The sequence below is a fragment of the Acartia tonsa genome, chromosome 13, assembly GCF_053477335.1.
Source record: "Acartia tonsa isolate MP-2025a chromosome 13, ASM5347733v1, whole genome shotgun sequence".
NCBI lineage: Eukaryota > Metazoa > Arthropoda > Copepoda > Calanoida > Acartiidae > Acartia > Acartia tonsa.
In genome coordinates, this window is record NC_137272.1 from 16,905,284 (window position 1) to 16,924,603 (window position 19,320).

At 33.9% G+C, this 19,320-nt stretch overlaps 2 long non-coding RNA genes across 4 annotated transcripts; both read left to right on the top strand.

Moving 5' to 3' along the window:
• The first annotated feature begins 13,195 nt into the window (after positions 1 to 13,195).
• LOC145335090 (uncharacterized) lies at positions 13,196 to 14,728 on the top strand. The gene is made up of 3 exons (XR_013885133.1): positions 13,196 to 13,352; positions 14,030 to 14,112; positions 14,666 to 14,728. It is a non-coding gene; the product is annotated as an uncharacterized LOC145335090 (long non-coding RNA).
• A 1,418-nt stretch (positions 14,729 to 16,146) lies between these two features.
• On the top strand, positions 16,147 to 18,565 carry LOC145335091 (uncharacterized). 3 transcript variants are annotated; one of them, XR_013885136.1, is made up of 3 exons: positions 16,147 to 16,216; positions 17,136 to 17,552; positions 17,970 to 18,565. It is a non-coding gene; the product is annotated as an uncharacterized LOC145335091 (long non-coding RNA). The 3 variants fall into 3 exon arrangements; XR_013885135.1 differs by having other exon boundaries at positions 17,136 to 17,316; positions 17,418 to 18,565; XR_013885134.1 differs by having other exon boundaries at positions 17,136 to 18,565.
• Positions 18,566 to 19,320: the final 755 nt, after the last annotated feature.

The following is a 19,320-nucleotide window of genomic DNA, read 5'->3' on the forward strand; positions in this document are numbered from 1 at the left end:
AACATTATTCAATAGATATAGATACATATTCTCTAATAAGCCAATAGGAAAACAGCAAAAGAAAAATCCGGTCATATTATTGGTTAGAAAGTGTAACGATTTTGGCATGAATAAGGTATAGCTAACTAGCGAAATATATCTAAAATGATAATTGGGGGAGCAGATAAAAAGATCGTCAATTCTACAAAGAGTTGCCCCCCCCCCCTCCCCCCCCCCAACGACAGATGAACATCACATGGAGGTTTCGTGATTTTTTCCGATTTAATTTCGTTGTTGGCATAAGCTGCGAATTTGGTAACATTAGAAAGTGTCTCAAATACTAGTTATGTTCCGGCATAAAAATGAGGTATATGAGAGGAGAAGTGGAAAAGAAAACTCAAAGAGATGGATAAGCCCTCATTTTTATGACCACGTGCATGATTTTTGAGACACTTTGTAAAGTTACCTAGCTTTTGGTATGAATTTTAGTAAATCAAAAAAGAAATTGAAAATAAAATTAAAAATCCTCATATTTTGTTTTTGAAAGCTATAAATCAAACAAAAATGCCTAAGATTATTGTTGTAGAATTTAAATGGTTTAGTAGATGAACTTGAATAGCCAAAGGCAGAATTAGAATAGAAGGTGAGCTATAAAGTGTTTTCCTATTTGGATAGTGAGACTACGATACTACCTTTTCTTTTCAGTAGAAAAGATACTCTATAATTCACTTTGTCTGTCCGTCAGCCAGTCCATAACGCTGTGGGGTAAACGTGATTTTCTCGACTGTAATTTGAGATATTAATTTAATTTTTTTCTCTTTGTGTTCTCTAGATGTTCGATAGATTGATGTACATCCATAATGATGATACACAAAATTACTCCTTCTGTAAATTAAATTTAACAGTTGAAACGTTTAGATACTCAACTTAATAAACCAACTAATCAAAACTATCTTAAGTACAAAAAGACAAACATACAACATTCCACTTAAAATATACAAAATTAATGAATGAGACTTTTAAAAGGTTTTTTTTTTCGCACGTTACCTCATTAGCCGAGACAAGCAATTAAAATAATAATTTTAATAATTATCCAAACTAAGATTTTAATTTGCCATTATCCTAGCTAGGTTTTATGGACCGCCGCCACTGGTACCCAAAGTTTTAAAACAACGTTATCCTATTTGTTGGTTCAAAAACTTTGGGTAGTTTCATTAAATTTTGTTTGGCTAATTTCAAACTAAAAGTGTCCAAAACTTTTAACTAATAATTTTGATCTATAGAAGTAATAATTTGTTTATCGCTATTAGGGTTGTATATCAATTTATCGTTCATTGTCTTATCCCTTAAGACTTAAAAATATAATATAGGGACAATTATATCCACGGTTGGTGAAAAAATAAAAAAAATAAAGAAATTTCTAATAATTGATTTATTATTTATTGGATCTTACACCAGATGATCCTTAATAAAGTGAAGCTTTTAGCTTGCTAAAATAACAATTTTATCCCTGTCATAATATCCACATATATTCTATATCCGTTTTTCTAATGAAAAAAAAAACAGTAGATTTATTCAAATGTATTTTAACCCGAAATACCAGGGATCTTAAGGAACAAGAAGTTAATAGTAGATTGTTGTACAGTAAAACACATTGGTAAATTTAACTAAAAAAGTCCAGAAGAATATAAAGTTATAAATCTTTCCAGGATATATGAGAAGCTACACATTAGGTAGAACCATATAGGTTCAGTGGTAAGCAAGATTATTTAGATAGACATCCTTTTACTTTTATACAAAGATAAAAAATAGTCCATCGTAACTAACTTATACGAAGTTGGTATAATTATAATATGGAATTATAATTAGGTAATTATACTTTTGAGCCGTGCTTTATAAGGTTTGGGCCATACACATCACATACACATTTGAAACATTCATAACGAGCACAATTTTTAACATGGAGATAGGGGACAATGGGATGTTTATTACACTAGTCCCCAAAGTTTCACATTAAAGTAGCAAAGCACAAAAAATTGTCATAAGTCAAGAGTAAATTGTAAAATATATAAAAACCTTTCAAATTCGTTTTTCTAATTTTTTTTTTGTACGATTGACAGAACCAATAAAATTAAACATTACTAGCGGCTACGCACCTAAGGGCACTTAAAGCAGGAGGGTTAAAAGTCGACATCATTCCATTTTAAATTTGAGTTTAGAAGAGTAGGTAAAAAAATTGGGGGGTAGGGGGTGAACACACCCTCCCTAAAAGTAGTTTAAAACCTTCCCAGGACCTATAAGAAGCTTCACTGTAAAAGAGAACAATATCGGTTCTGCGGTTAGCGAGATTCTTCGGGAAAGACAAAAAACGCTTTCTACTTTATATAATACTAGCGGCTTCGCCCCTAGCCTCTAGGGGCTTTTGCCCAAGAGGTTTGATCAACCTAATTTTTCGTATTTTAGATTTAAAAAGAAAAAGTAAAAAATTTTTTTTGGGGGGGAGGGGATTATTTTTAATTTTTTGGGGGGGTTGGGGGTGTTCCACCCCCCAAGAAAATAGCTTAAAACCATCACAGGACCAATAGGTATATTCCCTGAAGAGTAGAGCCCAATCGGTTCAGTGTTTACTGAGATCTTAAGCTTCAGACGGACAGACAGACGGACAGAGAGACATCGTTCTACTTTGTATTATAGATATATAATAGGATAATGGATGCTTATTTATATAGAAAATCTTCACAAAAAAAGTCGTTTATCTTGTATAGTAGTAGTATATCTCATTTCCTTCCATTACTAACTCACAGACAGACGGACTGACGGGTAAACAACGTGAATTATAGAGTAGTCTCGCTAATATTAAAAGAAACATATGTTGTTTTTATAATTTTCTTATTAGCCATCTTTTTCTTCTCAACAGCTTCTATAACAATGGATGAAGAAAATACGTGGATATATTAACAGGGGAATATTTATCTCAATGTAGCTTGCTAATATGACACTTATTTAGTGATCATTTTGCTCATCTAGTACGTGGGGTGGAGTAAAATGTGTCGATTGGGCGTGTCATTATTTCAGTAAGCTACAAGAATCACTTTATTAGAGTACATGAAAATCTAATGCAGTATCCAAGTAATAATATATCCATTTTCTCAACAGCTTTTATAACAATAGATGTAGAAAATACGTGGATATATTGACAGCGGAATATTTATCTCAATTTAGCTTGCTAATATGGAACTCATATAGTGGTCAATTTGTTCATCCAGTAGGATGGAAGGGGATAGGGTAAATGGGAGAGTATCGTTATTTCAGCCAGTTGCAAGTAAAACTTTATCTGAGTACATGAAAATCTGGTGCAATATCCAAGTAATAATATATCAATTTTCCCAACAGCTTCTTTAACTAACTCTTTTAATAACATGACCAAAATTTTAGGTAATTTTCAGGAAGAGGGGGTTGGACAATGGCACTAAAATTATTCTATATTTATTCCTATTTACAATTCATATCCCATTATCTGTAACTGGGTCTTAATGGGCCTAGAAGACAAAATTCCATTTTCAGTTTTTTTGGGAGGGGCGGTAATTTTAACTTTATAATTATATAGTCCAAAATAGTTATAAACCTTCTATAGACCAATGAAAATGTTAACTGAAAAGAAGAACCATATCGGTTCAGCAAGATTATATCCGCTAAACACATAGATATCCTTTTCTTTTCTTTAAGGATATTTTTTTCTGATTATTAAATTTTAAACAAATATCTAAATTTTGCAAAAATTAAGGAGTTTGAATGTTTTTTTTATGGTAAAGATCTAAGTAACGGCGTAATTATTTTTATTGTAGGTTTCAGCAATTTTCAAGTTTCTCATAGCTAACAATACTGGTTTTAATCTTACAATTTTTCATTTTGATATCCGCGGAAACCTGTCTATAATACGATGCGTTAAATAACTATTATCTTTATTTTTTCACGAATCATCAAACAAAGTTTGATATCGATACGAAATTATAGTTACTATTGTTAACAAAGAGTTATCAATTATGGAAGGACGGCCTTAACATAATTGTAGAAAATCTTCGCAGTTAAAAAGTATAAAGAGATGTAACGCTTAATAAAATATACCTAATGATGATTTTGAATCACTATTGTTAAATAATTTGCTTCTTTTCGTGTTTATATAATGATTTGCATATTTTTACATGGACAAGGGGATTTGTAATGAAGTCAAAGATTCATAGGGATAAAACGAATCAATAAATTGATGTACATCCCCAATGATAATACACAAGATTAACCCTTCTGTAGATTAAAATTAGTTGTTTTTAAGTTTCAACTCCCCCCCCCCCCCCGGCAAAATACTGTGCACGCATTGGTATAGTCGCATGAATAAATATTTTGGTATGAAAATCTTCAAAGCTCATTTTTTTTCTCTGTAGCTTAAGATTGCGATAAGTTCAGAACGGTATTAATTTCTTCATTTTATGAAAGCTTCATGTAGGTCCCGGGATGGTTTTGAGCTATTTTATTTATTCAATTAAGTTTTTGGATGAGTTTAGGCTATTTTTGATTTTCCTACTTCTTTTATGATATCCTAGATGATAGGGTCGCAGCTGCTATTTTAAGATAAAGTTCAAAAATTTTATATTTGCACCTTTTAACATTTCCCATAACCCCATAATATTTATCATAATCAAGCTATAGATAGAAAACAGGTATCGAAAGGGATAAGACAGTGGACGATAAATAAATGTACATTTGTAATTGGTTCCAGGACAAACGCAGGAGTGCCAAACGTCGGAGTGGACAAACGCAGGAGTGTTAAAATATTAATTTAAGTAAGTATTTAGAAGTATTAAAAAACCCAAAATATGGTTCAGAATAGGTTAGGTTAGGTTAAATGACCACTCCTGCGTTTGTCCACTCCGACGTTTGGGACTTCTGCGTTTGTCCTAGAACCTTATAATTACCTCTTATCTGCTCAATAACTCACTTTGTCTGTTTGTCCAATATTTTTTTTTGCTTTGCTACTTATGTATGTTGTTTTTTAGCTTTGGTGTCTTTGACTTTTTAAGAGAGGCATTTAATATAGCCTAAATACATGTCCTGGGATAAAAACAAACTTCAATGAAAATTTAAGAAGGGGGGGGGGGATTCTAGGCGGGACTTTTCTCCGGAGTTATAATCTATCCAAGGATCTCTTCACTGTAAAGGAGACCCATATCAGTTAAGCGGTTACCAATATCTTAATCTACAGACACCCTGTTACTTTTAAAAGGCGAAGCTTTTCTATTGATTGATTGATTGATTAGCCTCCAGAGCTACATCTTGTCAGTCTCGAATTTTCTGTTCAGGTAATGCCCTCGTCAAGTGATAAAAATTCTGCCGCCTGTTTAGGTTGGGTCCAAAGAGATAAAATGTAGAGGTCTGTGGGGTTATTTGGGCAGTTGAACAGATGTTTTGTATTGTGTGGGGTTGTGTTGCATAATGGGCAATTGTCGTCTATGTTAGGCTTAATTCTGCTCATATAGGAGTTAAGCATTCTGCAGTAACCAGAACGTAACTGGGACAGTCTGGATCTGGTTATTCTGGGCAAGTTGACTTCCTCCTTGTTCACCTCAGGGGGGTTGGCATTGAGGACTTTACTGGGGGGGTAGTGTGCCAGGGCCTTCTGCACTTCTCTAGTATGGATAATTTTCGTTTTGGCCTTTAAATTATCCTTATTTACAGGGAGAAGATGGTCAATATCTTTCCTGTAATGTTGAAGTGTGGGTTTCAGATTGCGGGGAGGAAGGGTTTTGGTTGTGAGTCTGAAACCTGGGTGATCTGTGACATGGTTAGAGAGGAGAAATTGGCATGTGATCATCCTGCAGTGGTCCTTGATGGGGATGATTTTGGCTTCTCTGTGCAAGTGTTGCTCAGAGGCCATTGCCAGGTTGCCAGTTATAACTCTGAGAGCCTGGTTTTGGGTGGTCTGGAGCTTAAGCCAACTTGTATCTGATATAATGGGGCTCCATATTGGAGCAGCATACTCTAATACACTACGGCAGATGGATTTGTAGGTTAGAGCAAGAGTTTCAACATCTTGCCCCCAGGTAGAACCAGCCAGAGATTTCATAAGATTTATTTTGGTCTTGGCAGAGTTGGTAATGTTTTTCACATGGTGTGAAAAAGTATACATTGTGTCAAACGTGACACCTAGTAACTTTGGTGTAGGTTCATGGGGAACAATGGTATCTTTCATCTTTATTTCTGGGTGTTCTTTAAACTCCTTGGTGTCTGGGGTGAACAATGTTACTGTAGATTTAGTTGGAGATACTTGTAGTTCTCGTTCTTCCAGAAATGTCAGAACCCCCGGGATGTACTGGCTGATGGCATCTGCCAGACCAGTTATTGGCTTGCCTGTAGCATATATACTGATATCGTCAGCATATTGAACTATTTGGATGTTCTTGGGGGGTTTTGGAAGATGTCTGAGGTAAAAATTGAACAGTATAGGGGATGTTACTGCCCCTTGTGGTACTCCAGATCTGTTGTTCTTGTGTTTAGACAGTTGGATTCGAAAGTTAACTCTGGACTGTCGTCCTTTGAGATAGCAACAGAACCAACGTTTTAGACATGAAGGAAGATGTGTTTGGTCTAAATCTTTGAGCAATTTGTCGTGGTTAACCATGTCAAATGCTTTGCTGAGATCTATCTGGAGTAAAACTGTCCTGTCTGGTCTTGTTGAAGCTTTTTGATTAAAGCCTGTAGCAACTTGGTCGTTGAATTCATTTAAAGCAGAAACTGTAGAATGTTTTTTTCTAAAGCCATGCTGGAAATCTGGAACTTCAAGGTTGTCTGTGAGGGTAGGTAGGAGTAGACGTTCAAGGATTTTTATTGCAGGACAAAGAAGGGAAACAGGTCTGTAGGAATCTGAAACATTAGCAGGTTTACCAGGTTTTAAAAGTGGGATGATGATGGATTTTTTCCAGATGTCAGGTATTGTGCTGGTAGATATTGAAAGATTGAACATTTTGGTTAGGTATGAAATACCATTTGGACCTAAATGTTTTAGATGTAAGTTGGATATATTATCTGGACCAGCGGCTTTAGAAGCTTTAGATGCTTTGATGGCTTTATCTGTGTCTTGATAGGTAAAAGAGATTGGATTATCAAGCTCGTTTTTCTTGATCTTTTTGGAAACAGTTCTTGAGTTTTTAGAGCTCATGTGTCGAATAACTGATGTGTATTGTTTGACGAAGCCATTGGCAATATCTTTAGATGATATGAGATATCTGCCTTTGAATTTGATGGCTTCATTTGGTGAACTTGTTCCTTTACCATTTAAATTTTTGATTAATTTAAATAGTTTTGTTGAGCAGGATTTACTAATGTCGTTGATTTTATCTCGCCATTTTGTTTTTCTATGTTCACTTATCTCTGTATAGATTTCTCTATTGAGACTGGCTATTTCAGGTGAATGTGGATCATTAGTTCTTATCTCATCTCTTTGTTTCATCTTAGCAGCTGTTGAGGATGGAATTTCAGGTATGATGTCCTTTATTCTTCCGCCAGGGATGGTTTTCTTGGCTGCTTTATTGATGATTTTTCTGAACTTTCTTTCAGCTGTGTGTATTGTATCTGTGTTGGGATCAATGTCAGGTATGTTTTCAAACGCTTCTTCAGTAATAGATGTAAATTTATTCCAATCAGCTTTTTCAAAATTTATGAAATTTCTGAAATCACTTTTGATTGGATTAATCTTTGTACTGATTTTAATTATGATGGGAAGGTGGTCAGATCCAAGACTAGTGGAGGTACTCCATTCTGTGCTGTTCATGAGGGATATTGAGGCCAGAGATATGTCTGGCGATGTTGCTGTGCCATTAGATGGTAGTCTGGTAGGCATATTTTCATTTAGCACTCCATAGGAGGAGTTTCCTATGGTGTCAGCAATCTCAGATCCTCTGGTATCCTGGATACTAGAGTGCCAGAGTGGGTCATGGGCGTTGAAATCGCCTAGGACCAGAGAGTCTCCTGCTGGTAGAAAATCTTGGATTTTAGGTTTGAAACCTGTAGTACAGCTTGTGGTGGGAGGTATGTATATATTAATGATGTTAGTGTCTCCCACCAGAATACCTAGTGATTCTGTGTGGCCGTCAAATGGAAAATCTGGAAGCATTTGGAACTGCAATGTTTTATGTATGTAGATGATTAATCCACCCCCTTTGTCAGAAAGTCTGTCTTTTCTGACAGTGGTGAAGTTAGGTATGTCAGGTGGTGAAGAGTTACAGTTGAGCTTCGATTCTTGTATGACGGCTATTTTCAGTTGATGTTTGTAGAGGTATTGAGTAAGTTCAGTAAGTTTGTTCTTGATTCCGTTACAGTTCCATTGGAGGATAAGTAACTCATATGCAACGCTGTTGTGAATTTGAAGGATAGGTCGAGTAGGTAGGGAGGAAGTCGTAGAAGATGTTGTAGTTGTAGAAGAAGTTGATGTTGTATTAGTTGATGTTAAGGAGGAAGGTGATGTTGTAGGCATTGGGCGGGGAGGAAGGTTAGGTATACAGCTGGAGCATGTGTACGATGTCTGGTCATAATCTTTGTAAGATTTAAGTTTGCTGCAATTATTTAATTTGCGGCAATGTACCCATTGGTGACAGATGGTGCATTCTACCGATATTGCATTTGCCAAAACTTTGGCATTGCATACTGGGCATATCCAGGTTGGTCTTGGTCCTGGGTTGGGTTCAATTCCGGCCATCAGCAATAAGAGTCTGACCAGTCCTGCCGGCATCGGCTGGTCAGTTAGTAGAAAAATTCATAAAGTGACTGACTTGATGTCCTCTGAGAGGAGTAGGGTAGAAGACTTTGCTGGTTTGCTGGTGTTGTTGCTCTCCAGGTAGATGCACCACGTACAGGCTCTTCCTCGACATCCTATAATTAGGGCCGGTCCGTCCGTACGTCACAAACAGTTAGCTCTTTTCCTTAATTTAAACAGGTTAGAATTGTCCTATCGATTCCAATGGTGCATGGTGATTCCTGTAATAGTTAGGTACGATTTAGAAAGCGTAGCAACTCTATAATCGTTTCCAGAATGTCCGTACGTCCATTTTAAACATGTTGATTTTTAACTTTTTTTACAACAAATTTTCATGTGATAAAAGTATTTGATTGGTCTTATTTTTGGAATACTGATTCCTAGGACAACAAAGTACAATGATATAAGCGAAGCATCTCTATAATCAACTCTTAATAATGTCAGTATGTCCTTAAACAATATCCTTTATTTATGCAGTTTTTCAACAGATTATCTTACAATTTGTTTCGATTTTATACATCTATATTATGATTATTTAGTTCTGATACTCTACATGTGTTAATGTTCGTTTGTCCTACCGTTTCAGAGCTTCGCTTTTATGGATGTTGTCATCCTTGTTACTGTTATGATAATAGGACAGTAGTAGCATTTTATTTGTTTGAGGGTATGAATCAATATGTTAGTACTTGGATGTTGCTCCAGATTTTCATTAACTCTTATAAAGTTATGCTTGCAGCTGGCTATTATAACGATACACCCCATCCACCTCCTCTACCCCATCTTTCTGTATGAATGAACAAACCAATAAATAAGATCTATACTAGCAAGCTAAAATAACCAACATTTTTCCCACAGTCAATATATCCACGTAGTCTAAATCCATTGTTTGAGGGTATGATAATGTTCATAAAAATACATAAAGATACCATCTTTATTGCTAAACACAAAATTATCTGTGTTACATTTCAAGGAGGTAGGGGACATTGGGCTGTTATTACACTAGTCTCCAAAGTTTTATAATAGCGTTTTTCATCTTCTTTGAGCGTTTTCTTCTTATTCGTTGGCTTTACAGCTTTGGGAACTTTTGATGAATTTTAATTTTTAAGTTAAACTACAAACGTTTTACCCACTTATTATAATATACAAAAGGATAATTTTGTGTATCATCACTTGGGGTGTATATAAATTTATCAGCCTTTGTTAGCCCTTTAAATACCAGGGCGGGAATATGTTGATCTACTTCATCAATTATTATAAGAGTTTAAAGAACCCCATATTGAAAACTTTGGGTACCAGTATGATTAACAGTGGAGTCCAATGTCCCCTGCCTCCATGAAAGATATGAAATGATTTAACCATGTAATATATTTAAAAGGGAGGGGGGGGGGGAAGGAAAATATTCTAACACTATCCCAAGACTTTATATATAGGATAGCCTAAAACCATTCCATGAGAGAGAGAGAGAGAGAGAAAGAAAGAGAGAGAGGAAGAGAGAGAGAGAAAGAGAAAGAGAGAGAGAGAGAGAGAGAGAGAGAGAGATAGATAGAGAGAGAGATAGATAGAGAGAGAGAAAGAGAGAGAGAGAGAGAGAGAGAGAAAGAGAGAGAAAGAGAGAGAAAGAGAGAGAAAGAGAGAGAAAGAGAGAGAAAGAGAGAGAAAGAGATAGAAAGAGATAGAAAGAGAGAGAGGAAGAGAGAGAGGAAGAGAAAGAGCGAGAGGAAGAGAGAGAGAGAGAGAGAGAGAGAGAGAGAGAGAGAGAGAGAGAGAGAGAGAGATAGAGAGTGAAAATAACTTTTTTTTCATATCAAACAAAAAACACTAAAATAAAGCACAAAAGCCTTTATTTGAAAATTTAGTTTTTTTCTTCACTTCAGTGTCTAGTTAACTACTAATGAATTTAAATTCTCGATTACGACATGAAAATGATTCAAAAACGCGTTTTAAGGATACCAATTTTTAAATGGGTTTGGCTTTAAATATTTCGCCAAGCAAGCGCCTGCACAAATTACGTACATAAAATTAATGTAATATTACTTGGACGTTGCACCAGATTTTTATCTACTCTAATAAATTATCACTAACAGTTTGCTAAAATAACATCCCTCCTCTCTACTGGATGAACGAACTGATCAATAATAAGATCAATCTTAGTTAGCTAAATTGACAACAAATTTTCCCCTGTCATTATATCCACGTATATCATATATCCATTGGACATGAATTTGAATTTTGCAACGCGTTATAGTGCAGTCAAGGATGACAACATTTATAAGAGCGAAGCTCTAAAATATCAGGCGGTGGGTAAAACGAACGTTAGTGTTGGCACTTACTAAGTGGGATTTATTAATTTATAAGGCTAACCAAAATTGTTTGTATATTTTATTGTAAAATATATAAAGAATACATTTTTACATAATTAGGACTTAATTATAGAGACGCATTTTAAAATCATGTGAATAGGGCAATTATCCTGTTATATAAAGTAGTAAGGTTTTTTTAACTGAAGCTAAAGACTAAAATAAGATTGGGTTATACTTTTTAGGGAATCTTCATAAATGTCTTGGGGTGGTTTTAGGCTATCTATTTTTTATATTTAAGCCATGGTATGGTTTTAGGCTTTTTTTCTGCGTTATTGTTACATCTTTGAATACAGAGCCCCTAGATCTAAGGTCGCATCCTCTAAAAATTTCTATAGTAGACTAAAATAATCATTTTTAAACACTTAAGTTTGTAGTATCATAGGAAATCATCAATTTTAAAACTGAAATTCAGTCTTTTTGGTCATTATTATAGAGCTGATACGCTTCCTAAATCATACCTAATTATTACAGGAATCAGTTTTAATTACATAGGTGTTTTCAAACATGCCTTAATTGATGTAAAGAGCTATCCATTACAGACCAACTCCAATAATAAAAATGCTTTGCTTTTTAAAATTAGTTTGAATGCAATTAAATAGATAAGGTTTACTCATACTATACTATTAAATTTCTTAAGAATCATTAAATTTTTATGACGTAACGTAATTGGGACGTTCAAGGCTTGAATGCATTTTAAATATTTATAACATAACCAAGGATAAAACCAGCCATTATAGCGTAACACGTAGCGAATCCGCTCGTTTTCGGAAAGATGATAGGTTCGAATCTAGGCCCAACACCGCGTCTTAACAGAGGACGTTAACAGGGGTTCTTACTGCTGCTTTGTCAGGTGTGTGGCATTAATAGTTTAAGTAGTAGGAATACCTCAGCTAAAAATCAGGCGCAACTAATTGTCATGAACAATCAGTACTTCCAGATAAAGGTCATGAAATCAAAGAGCGTGTGACCATAAAATCAAGCACGATTTGGTTAATTGAGGGCAGTGATTCAGCCAATATGAATTTAAAGAAAATTATATATTTTGTTGGCGTAGAGATCAAGTAAAACTTGTTCTTTTATGTAGCTGAAGGGAAGTGGGTAAGATGGGAGAGAAATAAGGGAAGAGGGTTGTGGGAAAATTTTTACAGAATTGTTCCCAGTCAAACATGCGTCATCTCTCCAAAAAAATTAAATGACAAATTCAAATTCATAGCAATGATAGGAATCTTTTTTTCATTGAAAATGAAAAATAAATGACCAGCATTTTTTTTTCATTTTTGTAATTTTCCCCCAAATGCCTGAAAGATGAAAAGAATGTTTTTTTCATTGAAAATGAAAAGTGAATGACCAGCATTTATTTTTCATTTTTGTAATTTTTCCTAATTTTTAAAGAAATCTTTTTTTAAGTCTAGTGGTGAAAAAAAGATGATGTAGCATGCATTTTTCAATTTTATGTTTTTTAAAAAATTTAATGAATTTCATCCAAAATTCATTTAGTCCGTTATTAAAATGAGAATTAAAAATACGACATTTCATTTATTTATTTAAAAATTAAACGCGGCATTCACTGGACATTTTCTGCATAACAATTTTACTCCTAAAATCAAATCATGTAGAAAATTGTAATAATTAAACGATTATGCTCTCTTGAAACCTAAAAAATTGTATGAAATAAACAGTTTAAATCGTATAAAATAAAAGTATTTCAAAAAAGTTTTGCCTATGGACGATTTTAATCTCTTATATGCAAGGAATTTTTACAGGTGAGAATTTTCTGTACATTCTGCAGCAGACAGTTTGAAATTAAATATAATACAACGGTTATTATTACTAAGCGAAGCTTGTATGTATTGTTCGCGTTTTATAGACTTCAAATTGTTATCTCTGTTCTATTTTATTTATTATATTATATAATTAGATGTAAAAACTTTTAGTTAATATTTATGATAATCATTGCATAAGCGTACTATTTCTAGAAGTTAAGAAATAAACCCATTTTCGACTAAAATTTACTGTATGCGACTCATTCATAATATTATCATACTTTTCACTAATCTTCTATATTTTCAGATGTTTCGAATTATTTGTTTAACTTTAGATGGCCTGTTTTTGTTAAATATTTCGTTGACTGTTTAAAGATGGAGCAAGAGCTACCATAAGTCCATCAAATGTAACCTTATTCTTCCAGCTAAGAAGTTTTGGACGTACAGGTGTGGACTATTTAATTTTTTAACATAGAAGCTCAGAGACACTTACTTAGAATTTCTTATTAAAGGGAGAAAACAATGGTCGGAAAGTTTTAAAAACCAAGTACCTAAAGAAAATGCTTTTTAAAGTTCCAATAATTAAACATGATCAAAATTGACATATAGCCTTGTTGCAGAAATTATTATCTAAAGTTTAATAAAGATTATAAAAAATATATTACTAACTCAATCGATTCAGTGGTTACTGACATATGCATGGTTATTTAAGCCTTGGAATTGTACATGCAGTAGAAAATTAAATATATTTATCCTAATGTTTTACTAAATTCAATAGCTTAATCAAACCAAGATATTGTTTATCAGACACGTTTATTGAAGAGAGGTGTGTTATTAGTCGCATCGTATTATAGACAGCTTTCCGCGGATAGTAAAATAAGAAAATGTTAGATTAAAAATAAACCCATTGTTTTACCCCTAGGGGCCAAAGGCAAAGGCCGACAAAACTGATATTAATTTTATGATTGTCAAAAATTGTCTCTAATACGATGCTCTACGTGATTTTTTGGTATGGCTGATAACCGATTCTAATCCAGCAGATATTAATCGGTTTCAAAGTGGGACTGAAAAAAACTATATTAATCATAATTAAGATAGGTATGTAAAAAGAAAATAATGTTTAGATTATTGTTTGTCGGATATGTAACCAGGCAGAGGGGATAAAGATGAGATGCAAGAACATTATTTCTGCCTTCTTTGAGTTCAGGTTTGTCAGTATTTTTAGGAGGGGACAATGGGCTGTTCATTACACTGGTCCCCTAAGGTTTATTATAGCATTTTCTTATTAGTTGGCTTAACAACTTAAGGGTTTTAAAAAGGGGGGGGGGGGATGTGCCACTTTTTGTGAACGCCACCGTTTCTTTACAGTTCCATATTGTTCTCCACGTAAGCAACTGCTTTACCGAATTTTAGAGCTTTAACTCTTTTATGGGCTAAGATCATGCGTGTTTTACTTTTGGGTTCAAAAAGTGGCACATTCGCCCTCCCCCCCCCCCTTTTTTATTGGTTACTTGAGTTGAACTTGAGTGTCCTTTCATACAAAGTAGGTAACTTATCTTTTTTAAAGAAGCATATTTTTTTTGGTATATCCTTTGAATGATTTCAGTAGCAAGGTTAACATATCTTTGTAATATTCATGATTTGCTTTTTTATGACAGCTGTATATCTGCTCTATTAATCAATTTATCCATTTGTCCCTCCATGATTTTTTGTGCTTTGAAAGAAACTTATGAATGTTGTCATCCTTGTTTTGTTTTAAGGTGAATAATGAGAGCAAGGGTGGATGTGATTGTGAATTCTATAGTTGGGACTCAACTTCAAGGAATGAAATAAGACTCTGCTTAAGGGATTTGGCATCTTTTTTAAAAACTAGATATTACATCTGATAAATGTACCTATCTGTAATAGAAGTTTTTGTAAAATTAATTTTGATAAAGCATTCTAGAAACTTTTAAAATCACGTTATAGTTTCCTGAAAATTGTGGTAATCAGGGAGGGAGGGGACAATTGACTATACAATACACTCCCAAAGTTATATAAACACTTTCTTATATTCGTTGGTTTAAAAATATTATATACTTTTGTCCTAGCTAGTTGTGTCCAAATGTTTATAAAGGGGGGGGGGGGAAATGTGGTGACTCGTGCCACGACATACCAGCAATTTTATTTTGGGTGCTACTCCCTTAGTTTTAGAGATAATTGGGTGAAATCTTTTGGGCTGGGTCACTAATTACCCCAACTAGAGGTATCTTTCAAAAAAAACGGCGGTGGGTCCGCCGCTCCCGCCGTTCGCCGCCATTTTCCGCCGCCGCCAAAAAAAAAATTTTTATTGCATTTCTCGCCGAATTAGGCAATTTGGAATCATTTGAGACCATGTTATTTTTTTCAAAAATTTTTCCCCTTATAACCAACCCTGCGGGGGGACTTAGTCATTTTTTTTCAAATTCTCGTTTATCAAGGTATATCTTAAATTCAGTGCCTCTCCTAAGCTTTTAAAGATATTGAGACAAAACCTTTTGAGGTAGATCAGTAAAAAATATTTGAATAAAAAATGGCGGCGGTACCGCCGTCCACCGCCATTTTCCGCCGCCGCCAAAATTTTTTTTATTGCATTTCTCGCCGAATTAGGCAATTTGGAATCATTTGAGACCATATTATTTTTTTCAAAAATTTTTCCTCTTACAAGCCGTCTTGTGGGCGGCGGAAAATGGCGGTGGATGGCGGGAGCGGCGGTATCGCCGCCATTTTTTATTCAAATATTTTTTTGCTGATCTACCTCAAAAGATTTTGTTTCAATATCTTTAAAAGCTTAGGAGAGGCACTGAATTTAAGATATACCTTAATAAACGAGAATTTGAAAAAAATGACTAAGTCCCCCCGCAGGGTTGGTTATAAGGGGAAAAATTTTTGAAAAAAATAACATGATTCCAAATTGCCTAATTCGGCGAGAAATGCAATAAAAAATTTTTTTTTGGCGGCGGCGGAAAATGGCGGCGAACGGCGGGAGCGGCGGACCCGCCGCCGTTTTTTTTGAAAGATACCTCTAGTTGGGGTAATTAGTGACCCAGCCCAAAAGATTTCACCCAATTATCTCTAAAACTAAGGGAGTAGCACCCAAAATAAAATTGCTGGTATGTCGTGGCACGAGTCACCACATTTCCCCCCCCCCCCCTCCCCCTTTATTGTTTTTAGACTTATCCCTTAAGATGCTAGATATTATGTAAAGCTTATTTCTGTGTTGATTGTAGTTGAGCAGAATTGGTGCTTCTGTTTAGTTCACCACTGCCCCGCCAGTCCGTCTGTACTTAAGGGTAAGATTCACAAAAAAAGTCTTTTTATTAAAGTTCCAGTATGCCTAATGACCTGAGAAAATAGATGAATGATTAAACTAAGCTTTTTATAAATAGAGGTCCTTTCACTGATCCGTCCGTCCGTATGTTTTTACAATTAGAAGAAATTGAGCAATCGTATTTTTAGATTTTTGATTTGTGCCAATAATTTGCAAGTGGATTTTGCCTGTCTGTCTAGTATATGTTCATATATATGTCAAAACTAAAAGCTAAAAATTTAACATTTTTTAAAATTTCGACTTTTTAATTTTTTTGGTATACCAAAAAAACTCTTTATTTTAATTAAATTGAAAATATTTTTTTTGTCACTATAGGATAGGTAAGTTTATGTTGTGTTGTATTGGGTAGCCCTACAGGGTTAGGGCCTTAAAGGGTTAATTTATAAAAAAAACTAACAACACCATTTTTAAAAAAAAATAAGGGGGGTGATTCCAAGCTCTGTAGGCACTTTGTGTGAGGGACCTATTTATTCTATGTTTTATTTCATACTTTCATTTATGTTGCAAATATAAATATAATATGATTTTCAAAGCTTGATATTTTAAAACTACCTGGTAGAAAATTAAAATTCTTTCAAATATATGTCCTTTAGATGTAATTTAAACTATTGAACAGAAAAAGATATGCAGTTCACTAAATTCAAGATTAAATGCATTTCGTGCAACTACCTCTTTAAATTAGTTAAGATAATAGATAGTAAAACTTTCAAAGAAGAAACTTAAGGAATAAAGTTTTCTTTGTAATTTTTCTTACAAGGACTTGAGACAACCATACACATCACAATAATAGCTTTGTTTTTTTCTTATTTTGCAAATCATAGTAAAAGGGAAAGTAAAAAAAGACAATTTACAGAATAAATAAAAAAAATTTAATATTTCAGATACCAAAATCTGTGTGCAACATATCCGCAATAGTCCTGGGCGCAGAGTTGAAGAAGATCAATGTCGAGAAGAACAATAATTTAATAATTTATCAATCTTTCTTAGCCAGTACTGTTCAAATAAACCTACTTTTTATTTCTAGTCAAAAACCAAAGTTCTTAATTTACTTTAAAGACTCGAGTGAGTATTATTTTATTACTCGTAGATTTATTTCTTGCCTGATTGATATTTTAATGATATTATTCTGTGTAACAACAATAATGTCTTTAAATATCAATAAGTTTAAAACTACAGCTCTTAAATTAAAAAACTTCAGTAATTTTATGTTTTAATTATTATAAGCCTAATTTATCATATTTTTTTGCTTATGTGCTGAATATGGGTTTTATTATATTGTCTAATAATGTATTTCTTATGTACCTACAATATACAATCATCCTAATATATAAAGTAGTAAGCTTTTTTTTGTCTGTACTGTAGCAAAGGATCTCACTATCTGATACATATAGGTCTTAGGATGGTTATGTTTTTTTAAAACGTCTGTGTAGGTATATTTTAGGCTATTTTTCTGCCCTTCCATATTCTTTTGAAAGTAGAGCCCTAGTAATATATAAATTACTAGCGGCTTCGCCTTAGAGGACTTTAGGGTCACTTGCGGAGGGTGAATCCCAAAACCTATTTTTTTAAATTAAAATTTTAGTTTTAAAAATAATAATTATTATCGGGGGGGGGGGGGGAATACGTTTTTAGGGGCGATTTCTCTTTGGAGGGTGGTGGTACCCTCCCCCAAAATTGTTATTCCCCCCCCCCCCCCCAACTTTAAGTGCCTCTAGAGTCTTCTTGCGTAGCCGCTAGTATCTTACAAGTCATTTTTAAGCCCTTTAAAGGTTTGTTTCAGTAGGTAGTAATTTTTAAAAACAACTTATACAATTTTATTTACTTACAAATGTTCTGCTTATTCTGACACCAGAATAATTGTTACTTCACTTTTATCTTTTATTATTATCTTTGTTTTATGTTGGAACACGGGGAAGGTGGGGGGAAGGGATGATTCCCTCTTCACCACCAACGCCTTCTATCCTTCATGTTGACACCTATTCTGTAATAAAATTGTAATTTATTGACTAATTAATTAGGTAATTTAGTCTTCAGTATGGCTTTGCAACCGATTAATTTCTGCAGGAATTGAACCGGTTCTTAGTCATACTGGAAAATCATGTACAGCGTCTTATTATAGACAATTTCCACAAAATAAAAATAATGACATATATACTAGTTTTGTTAGCCTTGAAGGGCCGTATCTTAGCTTTATCATTTTAATGTTCGCGAAAAACTGTCTATAATACGATGCGTTAAATATCTATTATTGTGGTGCTGTTAAAATGTCTGATCAATTGAAATATTTACCAAATATATATTTTTTATAGATTTTCGTTTGTTTTATTATTTTTAAATGAATTTTTAATGCCGCGTCATTCAAAAGTCAGGTCTCCACAAAAATGACTTTCATTTAAAAGTCAGGTCTCCACAAAAATGATTTTCATTTAAAAGTCAGGTCTTCACAAAAATGATTTTCATTTAAAAGTCAGGTCTTCACAAAAATGATTTTCATTTAAAATTCATTTCTATAATCATCAAAATCGGTGCCATTTTAGAAGGGAGTTGATTCTGAAATATCCCTGATTTTCATTTTTCTGGCATGATGATTTTAAATGAATAGATGTAAGCGAAAAAGATGAATTTTAAATGAATTTCAATGAAAATGTTAGCTGGGTTTGTCTGAATCACATACCCTAGTCCCTGAGGATAACGACAGTTATGGGAAGGAAAGCTCAACAAATAAGACAAAAGAAAAAAAGTATAACACCCTTTAAATATATAAAGAAATACTACATGTATACTAGCCGGTATGCCCCCTAGAGGCGTCTAGGAGAACTTGAGTAAGGGGAGGAGTTGAATTCCACAGCTCAATTTTTTCATTTTAGATTTAAAAATAAAAAGTAAAAAACTCTAAGATGTAAGCTACACACCTGGGTTGATAAAATAAAATAAAAAATTAACAATTCTAAGCAATGTGTTCAATTATTTAAAAGTAACTGGATGCTTTTGTAGCTCTGTCTGTCTGTGTCTTTAACTTTTTACGTCTTTATATGCTTGCACCATAAAATAAAAATGCTCACTTTT